The sequence below is a fragment of the Myxocyprinus asiaticus genome, chromosome 44 (genome assembly GCF_019703515.2).
Source record: "Myxocyprinus asiaticus isolate MX2 ecotype Aquarium Trade chromosome 44, UBuf_Myxa_2, whole genome shotgun sequence".
In the NCBI taxonomy this organism is placed as follows: domain Eukaryota; kingdom Metazoa; phylum Chordata; class Actinopteri; order Cypriniformes; family Catostomidae; genus Myxocyprinus; species Myxocyprinus asiaticus.
This window is the reverse complement of record NC_059387.1, coordinates 32,435,783-32,448,366: the sequence shown is the minus strand read 5'-3', so window position 1 is coordinate 32,448,366 and position 12,584 is coordinate 32,435,783. Positions and strand designations below refer to the sequence as shown.

At 38.2% G+C, this 12,584-nt stretch overlaps 1 protein-coding gene across 5 annotated transcripts in view; it reads right to left on the bottom strand.

The window, feature by feature from the left end:
- The window catches only part of LOC127434426 (potassium voltage-gated channel subfamily C member 1-like), a 97,467-nt gene extending 85,407 nt beyond the window's left edge, over positions 1 to 12,060 (bottom strand). For all 5 annotated transcript variants that reach the window (XM_051687172.1, XM_051687173.1, XM_051687169.1 and 2 more), the window contains exon 1: positions 11,749 to 12,060. The gene's annotated coding sequence lies outside the window, so the exon portion shown is untranslated. The remainder of the gene's footprint in view (positions 1 to 11,748) is intronic.
- Positions 12,061 to 12,584: the final 524 nt, after the last annotated feature.

Genomic DNA, 12,584 nt, shown 5'->3' with positions numbered 1-12,584 from the left:
CCTTTCTGACACTGCTTTGATCCAAAGTGACTAACAAATGAGAATACTACAAGCAGAAACAATTAATCTGAGGGAGAAAATGGTATAAGCAGTGTTACCACATTTCAACTGAGTGATAGAATAGAATAAAACAAAACAGAAAGCATCAAGTTTTGAGTATCAGATTATAACTGTCAATCAAACAGTTCTGCATTATTTTGCATCCCTCTCTCTCACTCTCGCATTTATAGAATATTAGCAGCAGAAAACGTCATTTTACCAGTCTAAAATTCATTGAGATGAATGTGAAAATGAGGATTATTTATTTTGGTGCATGTTACAGCATCGATTGCTCCCTTAGCAATCTATCCGTCTGATTTGTAAAGGACTGGCTTATTGCATTCAAATGTCCCTCGGCCCATAACTCACAAAGCAATGCCATTGTGTGCACTGGAGATGCAAAAGGATGAGAGACTCTTGCGATTGATTAAAATTCTATCTGTCTCTCTATCTCTTTAAATGAAGCAGCTAATAAGTCAAGAGCTTCACTGCAGCTTCATTGCATGGAGGAAAGAGAGAGCAAGAGAGAGAGAGAAAGGTACTCATTATACACACACAGCAGTAGAGCACTGTAGCCCAAGCATCACCAAGCAGGAGGGGGTTGGGAACAAGTGAGTGTGCGAGCCTCAGTTTTGCTGCAGTAAAACCCTACTTTCTGCATCCTACCCTGTTTTTTTTACCCTAATTTCTTACCCCTCTTCTTTCTACTAACGAATCCTTTTCTACTTTCGACTCCAGTTTGGCTTGCTTTTAGAGTAACAAGCCACTTCAATGCATTTTGCTCGCTGTCGTTTCCTATCCCGTCTCTGTTGCACCCCCACCCCCCCTCCCTCCCCTCCACCCTTTCTCCTCCTCTCCTCCAGCCCCCCCATCCCTCGCTCTACAATTCCGCATTAAGGAATCACAATTCACTGAGAACACACTGGACCCTAGCATCACTTTCTTTTCTCTTTTCTACTACATCCATCTCCTTTTTCTTTTCATTCTTACCTTTTCATTTCATTTCAAAAACACTTGGCTTTTCTTTACCCTCTCTTTCTGCCTGTTTTCGTCTTTCTTTCCTGTACTTTTAGGTCATTTTCATGTTTTAACACTTTCAGATTTGGTCTTCTGCTAGAAACTCATCCACTGAACTCTCTCTATTTCTCTTACATCTTCCATCACTTTCCTACCCCAATTCTTCTTTAGGTACTCTGGTGAAAGTTAGTAAACTTCGACAGAACTGCATTTAAACAACTGAAGTGAAAGGAAACTAAGAAAGACCTGAGACTATCCTAGGTAAGACTTTATTTACTAAATTTGAGAATGCACTTGCATTTGAGTATGAAAAGACACAGCAAACTAGTTTCAATCCAGTTGTGCATTTTACAGTAGTTTAACGTATAAATTAATTTATAAACTAAACTATTATGCTTCCTATAAGTATATCAGTAAGAATGCTATATAGTGCAGAGTAACTTATTTCAAACTTTGCTGTGTGCTTGTAACATAAAACAGACTTCAGTACGATACAGTATTCCTCTGACTGGTTTAAAAGTTATAAAGTTTCACAGTGATGTACTGATTAGAAAATTGATGCACTAATTTAAAACTATTTAAAAGGACAATTAGAAGATAAAATGTACATGATCTGACACATTAAAGTTGGCAAATGAAAACTGTGGCATGCTGCAGAGCTTTTAGAAAAATACATATAAAGCACTGTATAAATAAACAGCATTTCTGATAATATGTTTCTAGAATATTATAAGCACACTGTGAATTTAAGGCCATTCAGGTAAACAAATGTGACTCGGAGTGCACGTTAATAGACAAATGTGATACTTAACTGCACCCAGAGGAGAGATTATGGAAGAAAATAATTAAAAAAGTGAGCTAAGTAAAAGTACAGATGAAGAAAAAGTGAGAAAAGCTATAAAAAAATAATAAAAAAAAATTACAGGAAAGGAAAAGCTTGTGAATAAAGTAAAATAAAGGAAGATTCTAGGAAGTTTGATTTCAGCACCACGGACAGCGCTCACAGACTAAAGACTCAAGCACTGAAGACTTGCCAAACAAAAAGAAAAAAACATAGTTTGGATTGAGTTAAAGTTATAGACAAAACAAAATGTTTTGGAATGGTTAACTACAACTTACAAATAATACACATCTTTGTTTTATAATAATTAATGTGTAATGTATATAAAATTGACCACATTTATGGAAACAGTTATGGTTTGGTAGTCTTAGGGAATGTTATTAGGGAATAATTAGTTGAATAATTAGTGAATTCTGGTTAAATTGTGAAGGATATACAGAACTGTAGTAGAACTGTGAGTAAAAGTAGAAAAAAATCAAACAAAAAAGTGTGTTAGTTTAAAATAACAAAGGAATTGCTCTATAGAAGTGCTAAAACGTAGAACTGAAAGGGTTAATATTTTACTGCGTGTGAGTGTGTTTGTAAAGCAAGCAGCAGAACAGTGCTCAGTAGCAGTGGTGATGTTATATTTTATTTATTCATGGGGGTCTTGTTTAGTCTGGGGGTGTGTGTGTGGGGGGGGGGGGGGGCACGAAGAGAAAGTGAGCAAGGCAAACCGAAAAAGACAAAAGAAAAAGCAAAGGAGGAAACAAAACAGAGGCTTTCGAGATAATGTGACTGGCGTAAGGATCCCTGAATCCCAGGGATAGAGCGAAGACATATAATTAACCAGCACATTCAACCTCCACTGTCTCTGTGTATTGGAATGTATGTGTGTGAATGCCACACAACCTGTGCAAAATAAGACAACAGGCAGAGAGAAGAAAATGCTGCTAGCACCGAACAGGGAATGGAAGCTGATGGAGAGAGACAGGGTAAAAGAAGGGAGAGAGGAGAGAGGGGTAAGCCGCAGAGGACTGCAGTCCTGACGCTAATATACATTAGCAGTAACACTGCTGCAAGAGGGGGGAGGGAGAACAGAAGACGAGAGACCATCACCGGCTGAGGGGGAGAGAGAGGGGGGAGGGGAGAGAGAGAGAGAGAGAGAGAGAGAGAGAGAGAGAGAGAGAGGGAGGAATTTAAAAGACTGAAGTCAATGACTTACGTTTCTGTACTTGGCAAAAAAAAAAAAAAAATGGAAAGAGAGAGCAGGAGAGAAAGAAAGAGACTAGAAAAGAGAGATCAGAAGCAAACGAAAACTGACATAATGCATGGGGTGATGTAAAGATGACGTTTAAGGAAGGCTAAAGATGAAGACAGTGTGGGAAAAGAGTGAAATAAAGCAAGTCACTTGAGGCCATGCGTTACAGTGATTTTACCAAGGGTAAGGGGTGTGATAGCCTAAAATCTAAACTTTAAATAGACAAAATTCTGTCAATATTTACTCACCCTCATAATGTTTCAAACCCATATGACTTTCTTTCTTCCGTGAAACACAAAAGGAGATGTTAGGCAGCATGACACAATGCTTCAGTCACCATTCACTTTCATTTTATGGAAAAAAGATGCTATGACTGTGAATGGTGACTAGCATACTGCCTAATATGTCCTTTTGTGTTCCACAGGAGAAAGAAATTTAAAGGGGTCTGAAATGAAATGAGGATGAATAAATTATGACAGAATTTTCATTTTTAGGTGAACTGTGCCTTTGAGGTCAAGTGTGTGTTTTTGCATGTTAAATATTCTTCAGCTGATTTGCCGATCAAAACATTGTTCTGTTTGTTTGAGCGTCCAAACCAACTCGACACAGCAACATTTGCTCAACCAATGGTGTGAGTTTGGGTCGGGACTATCTGTTCAGGTGACCAATTGCAGACACAGGGGAGTGTTCAGGAAACCTGTTTGCAGATTCTGTTTGGTGAATGTAGTGGCACAGAAATTACACATTTCTCCTTTAAATGTATAATGAATAATAATAATCTAAATAATTCTTTGGCTAGAAGCTAAGTAATATAGGTCATTAGCCTAACTATATGATGTTTATGGTTGCCGTGCAATGCAGCAACTTGACGCATTAATACAGTATATTGCGTATATCTGCATTTCACAGTGGCTTTGAATGTGACTCATCCAATCCAGCTTGATCTCATGAAAATTATGCGACTGTGCCCGACATTTTTGCAAAATGTTGTTACTTGGTTCATTATGCACATCGCGGCACTTCTGAGGTGAAATGTCCACTGTGCGGCGCTAAAAGCGAGTTTTTAATTTTTTAAGTTTTTAAGTTTAATGCTCAATAAAGTTTTAAATCAACAAAACTGACCTCACTACCCTAAATTTTAAACTTAAGCCTAACCGATAGTTTCAGAAAAAGCAAACGTGAAATGTAAACCATAATTGCTGAAGCAACCACCTCATTTTGTTGCATGACTATAACACTTTCGGCTCTTGTGTCGACTTGTGTGCTCTTCAGGACTCACACCCCGGTCCTTGCAAGTGCATCAGTTGAGCTACTGCGCAATTTGATCACGCGCGAACAAGCTTGTAAATGTAATTGGTTATGTAATGCAAACCTTAAAGGTAAAGTGTGTAATTTCTGCACAACTAGTGGCACCAAATGGAATTACAAAAATAAAGTATGTGTTCAAACAACCTTTGGCAACACCTTTCAGACTCGTCATGCCCTTTCGCACTCTCTGATTCCCTATGAACAAATAAACAATACTAAATAAAAGATGATGCACGTTTAACGTCGTAATGGCCAAGACCACTATAATGAACACACTGTGCAGAAAGCGTGGCAGAGGAATCCAGTCGTCCGATAACATTGTCGGATTGAAAGACAGCTACAGTTGAAGTCAGAAGTTTACATACACCTTAGCCAAATACATTTAAACTCAGTTTTTCACAAGTCCTGACATTTAATCATAGAAAACATTGCCTGTCTTAGGTCAGTTAGGATCACTAATTTATTTTAAGAATGTGAAATGTCAGAATAATAGCAAAGAGAATGATTTATTTCAGCTTTTATTTTACATTGCCTTTAAATTATTTAACTTGGGTCAGATGTTTTGGGTAGCCTTCCACGAGCTTCTCACAATAAGTTGCTGGAATTTTGGCCCATTCCTCCAGACAGAGCTGGTGTAACTGAGTCAGGTTTGTAGGTCTCCTTGCCCTTACACACCTTTTCAGTTCTGCCCACAAATTTTGTATCGGATTGAGGTCAGGGCTTTGTGATGGCCACTCCAGTACCTTGACTTTGTTGTCCTTAAGCCATTTTGCCACAACTTTGGAGGTATGCTTGGGGTCATTGTCCATTTGGAAAACCCATTTGCGACCGAGCTTCATGGCTGATGTCATGAGATTTTGCTTCAATATATCCAAATACATTTCTTTCCTCATGATGCCATCTATTTTGTGAAGTGCACCAGTCCCTCCTGCAGCAAAGCACCCCCACAACATGATGCTGCCACCCCCATACTTCACAGTTGGGATGGTGTTCTTCATCTTGCAAGCCTCACCCTTTTTCCTCCAAACATAACGATTGAACAGTTCAATTTTTGTTTCATCAGACCAGAGGAAATTTCTCCAAAAAGTAAGATCTTTGTCCCCATGTGCACTTGCAAACTGTTGTCTGGTTTTTTATGGTGGTTCAGCCTTTTAGGTTATGTCTATATAGGACTTTTTTTACTGTGGATATAGATACTTGTCTACTTGTTTCCTCCAGCATCTTCACAAGGTCCTTTGCTGTTGTTCTGGGATTGATTTGAACTTTTCGCACCAAACTACACTCATCTCTAGGAGACAGAATGTGTCTCCTTCCTGAGCAGTATGATGGCTGTGTGGTCCGATGGTGTTTAAACTTGCGTGCTATTGTTTGTACAGATGAATGTGGTACCTTCAGGTGTTTGAAAACTGCTCCCAAGGATGAACCAGACTTGTGGAGGTCCACAAATGTTTTTCTGAGGACTTGGCTGATTTCTTTTGATTTTCCCATAATGTGCAAAGAGCAAAGAGGCACTGACTTTGAAGGTAGGCCTTAACATACATCCACAGGCACACCTCCAATTGACTCCACTTAGCCAATTAGCCTATCAGAAGCTAATTGGCTAATTGCCTAAAGGCTTGACATCAATTTCTGGAATTTTCCAAGCTGCTTGAAGGCACAGTTAACTTAGTGAATGTAAACTTTTGACCCAATGGAATTGTGATAGAGACAATTAAAAGTGAAACAATCTGTCTGTAAACAATTGTTGGAAAAATTACTCATGTCATGCACAAAGTAGATGTCCTAAACGACTTGCCAAAACTAAAGTTTGCTAATATGAAATCTGTGGAGTGGTTAAAAAATGAGTTTTAATGACTTCAACCTAAGTGTATGTAAACTTCTGACTTCAACTGTAGGTGTTCGGTGCGCGGGATCAAGAACATGAGGTAGGATGGTTCTGGTAACTAGTAAGTGTAACAACAGCGCCGTTTCTGACCATTTTGGATCGCTGCTGTTGACGGGGGGAGGCGGCGGTGTATTAGCAACTTGCGCGGGCGATCTCGTTATTGCCGCTCCCATTTGCCAGAGTGATTTCATCATTGGTTGTGTGTGTGTGTGTGTGTGTGTGTGTCCTCCACCTTGTAAATGCAATGCAAATGCAATGCCTATGTTCACTCTTATTTTACTACGTTTTCTGTCTCTGTCTCTGAGCAAGTCTTCAAATTTTGTCTTTAACATCTGTAGATGAAGCTAAATTTCTTTTCCTCTGTACAAGTCTGCAATGGTTGTTCATATCCTCCCAGCTGAACAGCTAGTTCAAGTAGCCACGCCCCAAACTCACAATATAGGTTGAGGTAAACGTACGAATGGCTTACTTATAGTTGTCAATGAACAATAAACTAGGAAAGTAGAACGTATTTTGGTATCAAAAAAGTTACACACTTCACCTTTAAAATGTATTGGCTTAAAAGACATGCGCTATAGTAAAAGTTTTTACTAAGAGTCATAAGATAGCATTGTGTGAGGAACCCGCCGTTTTACTCGTGATTGGTGTGAAAGTGAATAAAAGTCATTGTTGTAACGCCTCTAGTGTTCATTTTACCAGGAAACTGACGGGGTACATAGAACGAGCCACGTAAAAATCATTTATCAAAAATATAGGTATAGTAACGTTATTCTATAAGACCAGGTTGATCCAATCAGAATATGTTCGTTTATTAAAAGAGATTTTTTACGTAGTGTTTTGAGAGAGAGCAAGATTAAATCAAATGAACTAAAAAATAAAAAGCCCCTATTAGAGATCACAAAAAGGAGCAAAATTTCAGAATTAAAAGGGCTGAAAGTGCCCCTAACCCCTTTAAAACTAGCCAACAGACCGACTTGACCGGCAGGAGACTAGCAAACAAGCTTAAGCTGTTGTTCTCAACAGGGTCATGATAAAGAAAGAACATACAGCAAGTACACAAGAGAAATAAATAAAATAAAAAAATTAAGAGAAAATTAAGGTTGCAGCAGGTATTAAAGATGAAGCCTGCAGCAGTGTGTATGTAATCCACCGCTGCGGTTTAAGAAACCTCCTCAGGGTAGTAGAGCCCACTGTCTTTAAGGCCCTCATATCACTCTGTCTGGCACAGTGGAGCCCCCAACAGGCCCTGAAGGGAACTGCAGCAATGCAGAGTGCTGCAGTCACCTCCCCTTTGCAGTGACACCACACTCACTCACCTCTCTCATCTCCCCATGCAACACACAAAACATCGATTCTGTCTTGATTTTATCTTTGCACTAATAATTTCCAATTTTCAATTGAGACATTTATCAAAAACACACTCCGTCCCACATCTTCATACACACTTCTCTCCCTCCTTCAAAGGTCAAAACATCAGGTTCACTGATGCAGAAAGAAATATAGCATGACAGTTATCAGAGAAAGAGAGAGAGGGAAAGAGAGAGAGAGATATAAGGACAGTCTTTTCCAAACTAGCTAACAGTGTTATCTCATGCAAGCATGGAGTACTTATTGCTATAAAAAATACTTTAAATAAAAGCTAAATGAAACATATTCGTATTCGCATTCAAATCTTCCAAATCTCAACCTCTCGGATACTCAGATAAAAAAATGGTCACATGGTGCTCCTTCAAAGCATCAGTGGTGTGTTTCTGCAGTTATGAAGCGCATCTCTGTAGCAGATTGTGTGTTGTGTGTGTGTGTGTGTGTGTGTGTGTGCGCGCGCCTCTTTTTCACATTTTCATTCAGCAGCATGTTAGAGACTGCAGTGAAGAAGAGCAGACTCCATACTGTCCGCTTTAGCAGCTGTTTTGAGTAGCGTTTCCTTCCTTAAGGGCAAACTCTCATTTGGACAACCCAGCCTATTATGCTCCAAACAAAAGACTGAGCAACTGCACCATTGGCTACCGGCAGAAAACTCCTTCCTCTTTTTGTGGAAACATGTGCTGCACGCTTAACTGTTTCAACTGATGTTAGACAAATATTTTAGAGATACCTGACTACAGGCAACATTTTTTGAATGCATTGAGCAATACTGTCTTAAATATAATTAAAAAAATTATTGAATCACAAATGCACCACTTAATTGTCAAAAATAAAAGTGTAATAATGCAAAATCGGTGAAATCCAAGGCCTAGAATTAAGACCAGGTAGACATTTAACAACTAGGAATTGAAACCAACAAATTTCCATCCTGAAAAACAAGCATTAACAGTAAGATGTCAACTTAAAGGGATAGTTCACCCTAAAATGAAAGTTCTGTCATAATTTACTCACCCTTATGTTGCTCCAAACCCGTATGAATTTGTTAGGCAGAATGTTAGTGTCAGTCACCATTAACTTTAATTGCATCTTTTTCCACACTGTGAAAGTGAATGGTGACTGAGGCTGTCATTCTGCCTAACATCTCTTTTTGTGTTCCAAAGATGAAAGAAAGTCTTACGGGTTTGGAACAACATGAGGGTAAGTAAAGGACATTCATTTTTGTGTATCCCTTTAATTGTAGATTACACTTCTAATACGTGGGCTCTATATTATATTAGTGGCTATTCTATGAGTTGGGAACATTTAGTATTACAGCTTGTTTAAAAAGATTTCAATCAAATTATGGTCTGGTAATCATAGGAAATGAAAAATATCTCTTGTTTACAAAAAAGTATGTGCCGTTTAATGAGGAAAATAAGACTTTTTCAATTCAGATGTAGTGATCAACGTGGTATTACGCTCAGTATATAAATATTCCTGTTTAGAAGTAGCAAAGTTTGAGAGTTTTGTTAAATACAGTACAGTGGAAGTATTTCAAACCTTTGGAGAGTCAGTGAAAAACACACAGAACCTTGCATACGCAGAGACTGGGAAATGTGAGGGATTACAGGAAACATGAAATGAGTGAGAGGTCATAGTTGCTAAATGAGGAAAGTGTATCATCTTACAGCGAGTGTAACCCCTTAAACCTCTGCTTCTGAGAATCCGGCTCTTTCTCAAGTTTAACAGCAATTATAACAGCAAGAGAGAGAGAGAGTGTGTGTGTGAGAGAAAGAAACTATTATCTGTAATACCAGAGATGGGGCAAAGTGACATCATAATGTAACTGCCAACTATACCCATCAAAAAGAGATTCACTATGACACATGACTAATAATTATGTTATATAACAGTCTGTATCGTAGCGCACTATATTAATTAGCTTCCTTATTTATTGTAACTAAAGCAAGGAAACACAGCAGCATAACTGATTAAAATTCTGGGTTCAATACAAGTTAAGCTCAATCGACAGCATTTGTGGCATTATGTTGATTACCACAAAAATTTATTTCGAGTCATCCCTCCTTTTCTTTAAAAAAAGCACAAATCTGGGTTACAGTGAGGCACTTACAATGGAAGTGAATGGGGGACAATTTTTGGAGGGTTTAAAAGCAGAAATATGAAGCTTATAATTTTATAAAAGCATTTACATTCATTCTGTTAAAACTCATGTATTATTTGAGCTGTAAAGTTGTTTAAATTGTCATTTTAAGGTTTGTTGATGTTGTAAAATTGACTATACCTTGGCTATAACACAGATGCGGTTAGTAAGTGATTTTATCACACTACCATCACGTTAACATGCATATTGTTTATTTATTACAGCTATACTTTTGAAACAGTGAGTATTTAACGTTCAAAAATTGTCCCCCATTCACTTCCGTTGCAAGTGTCTCACTGTAATACAGATTTTTGCTTTTTTTAAAAGAAAAGGAGGGGAAAGTCAAAATTAATTTCTGTGGTAATCAATATTATGCCACGTATGCTGTCGATCGAGCTTAACTTGTATTGAACCCGGAATATTCCTTTAAACATGTAAAATGTTGCATGAAACAAAGAAAGTTAAGAACTAACTAATACATACAAACTAATATTGACATACTCATTGCACCTAAAAAAGTATCAATACCAAATAAACTTAATAAATAACAATAATATAGGCTCAAACTCACTGTAATCAAACTATACAAGATATAATGCCATCTATACTGTACATAAACTTAAACATCAATCAGAATTACAACACCACACAAAAATCATAATAAAAGAGTGTTTTACAGAGCAAAACTGATGAGCTAAAACAGTTCTGATGCACTGAAATAGTTCAGACAACATCATAGAGGAAAAAATAACTACAGAACAATTTGTTGACACAAAGGCAGACAGAGAAGGAAAAATTAATAAGACAAGACAGAGCTGTGAATATGAAATAGCACGTGAAAAGAGAACATGACCTGAACATGAAAGCCGCTACATTGTGTCCTTTTTTCGGTTTATTTACACAAGAATGGATAAAAATGGGACAAAAAAATTATTTATATACTTAAGAAATAAACTCATCATGGTCACATCTTGCCATGACTGACTTGATTTAAGTCAATCAAGTGTAATCTAACCACCTAAAACAACTAATCCTCCAAGCACAGCAGTCTTAGGGATTACTATATTAATATAAGAATCAGACGTTCAAAACAATTCTAATATCTGTTCTCTTTTGCTCAATGTGTGAAGGGTCATTTTATTAAATACACAGGCTGCTTATGTTTTTGAGGAATATGGATATATTTGGACAAGCATGAATTTGAAAGCAAGAAAGCAATCTGAGTTTGCCCACCATTCCTCGCTAAATTCAACATCCATGTACGGCTCTTAAATTATTTACTCAATTTAAAAATATAGCCCGACACCTCCCATTTCTGCCTTCTTCCATGCTTTTATTTCATGAGTTTCAGCCAAGCACCTTTCTGATGTCTGTAATGTAGTCTGCTACTCTCTCGCCCTCTCTCTCTCTCTCTCTGATTACTCATCCCTGCAGGAAAAAAGATGATCCTAGTTATCCATGGTGGCTGCTTCTCCTCCAGCCAATAGGTGAAAATTCTCCTGAACATACAGTGTAAATCTTATTAGATCTTGCATTGCAAAATAATTCTGGCGGTGTGCAAAGATGTATCCTCAAATAGACAACTCAAAATGCATGTGGACATGTACTGTGTTCTGTCTGTCATTTCAGACACAAAACAATACTTGTTGAATGTTGTGAAAGTAAGACTCAAAAGACAATGCTCACCTGAATATGCAGAACAAAACAGACTCTGAAAGCGTCCCAAATTAGACCATTAAACAGTGGAAACATGGAACAGATAGACAGATAAATGGACTGATACTTTATTTTAGCCCATGACTGAAAATTGCATGCAACATCAACCAGACACAATCAACACACAACACTGTATTCTGCCAAGAAGTGCACTATACATACACAATATACACAACTACACTGAGTATTATACTCACTTGGCTCCGGTTGAATTCAGATATGTTAATCCATAAGAATTAACCGATGATTTTCATTGACCACGACATGTATGATCCAGTTTCGCAAAGGGTTAATACATGATTCAGATCTTCGGAAATGAGACGGTATTAAATAAGACCATTAACACTAATAAAAAGAATGTGCATAATACGCCGTCCACGCCTTCAGAGGTAGCGCACCGATTTTCACCGCCCTGAATTCATCGCGTTCCTCCATGCGCGTGTGAACGGGATTTTTGCGGGGGAAAGAATAATGAGGATGAAGATGGTGGTGGTGGTGGTATTTCCCCAGTTTTGAATCAACGCAAGCATTTCACGTTCCAGACAGACGCAACACACACACTCACGCACGCACACACTCGCGGGTCCCTGGCGGAACTGCACCTTGCTCATTTATTTATTTATTTGTCAATTTTTTTTCTCTCTTTCAGATGTCACGCGTGGGCGGTGGGAGGACTCACGCGAGTTCGGTGGGTGATTGTGACGTGGGGCTGCGCGCGTGAACGGAACAGAGACGCGCTCAGGTGGCGCTTCATGCAAAGAGGTGTAAGACGCACAGCCTTTTAATGATATTACACAGACTCAGGAATAAGATAAATCAATAAAAAATATTGTTTTGTTTCGCTTTGTATCATGCGTCTTGCTTCTGTGGGTAGCATGCAAAAGAAAATTCCAGTTACTGGTGAATAATGCTAAAAGGCAGGGGCGTAGCCATGGGTGGACCGAGGTGGGCCTGGGCCCGTACCCTAATTCATAAAATCAAACAAACAGTAAAAAGATATGAGAATTAAAGAGAATAATAAAAAATGCATAAC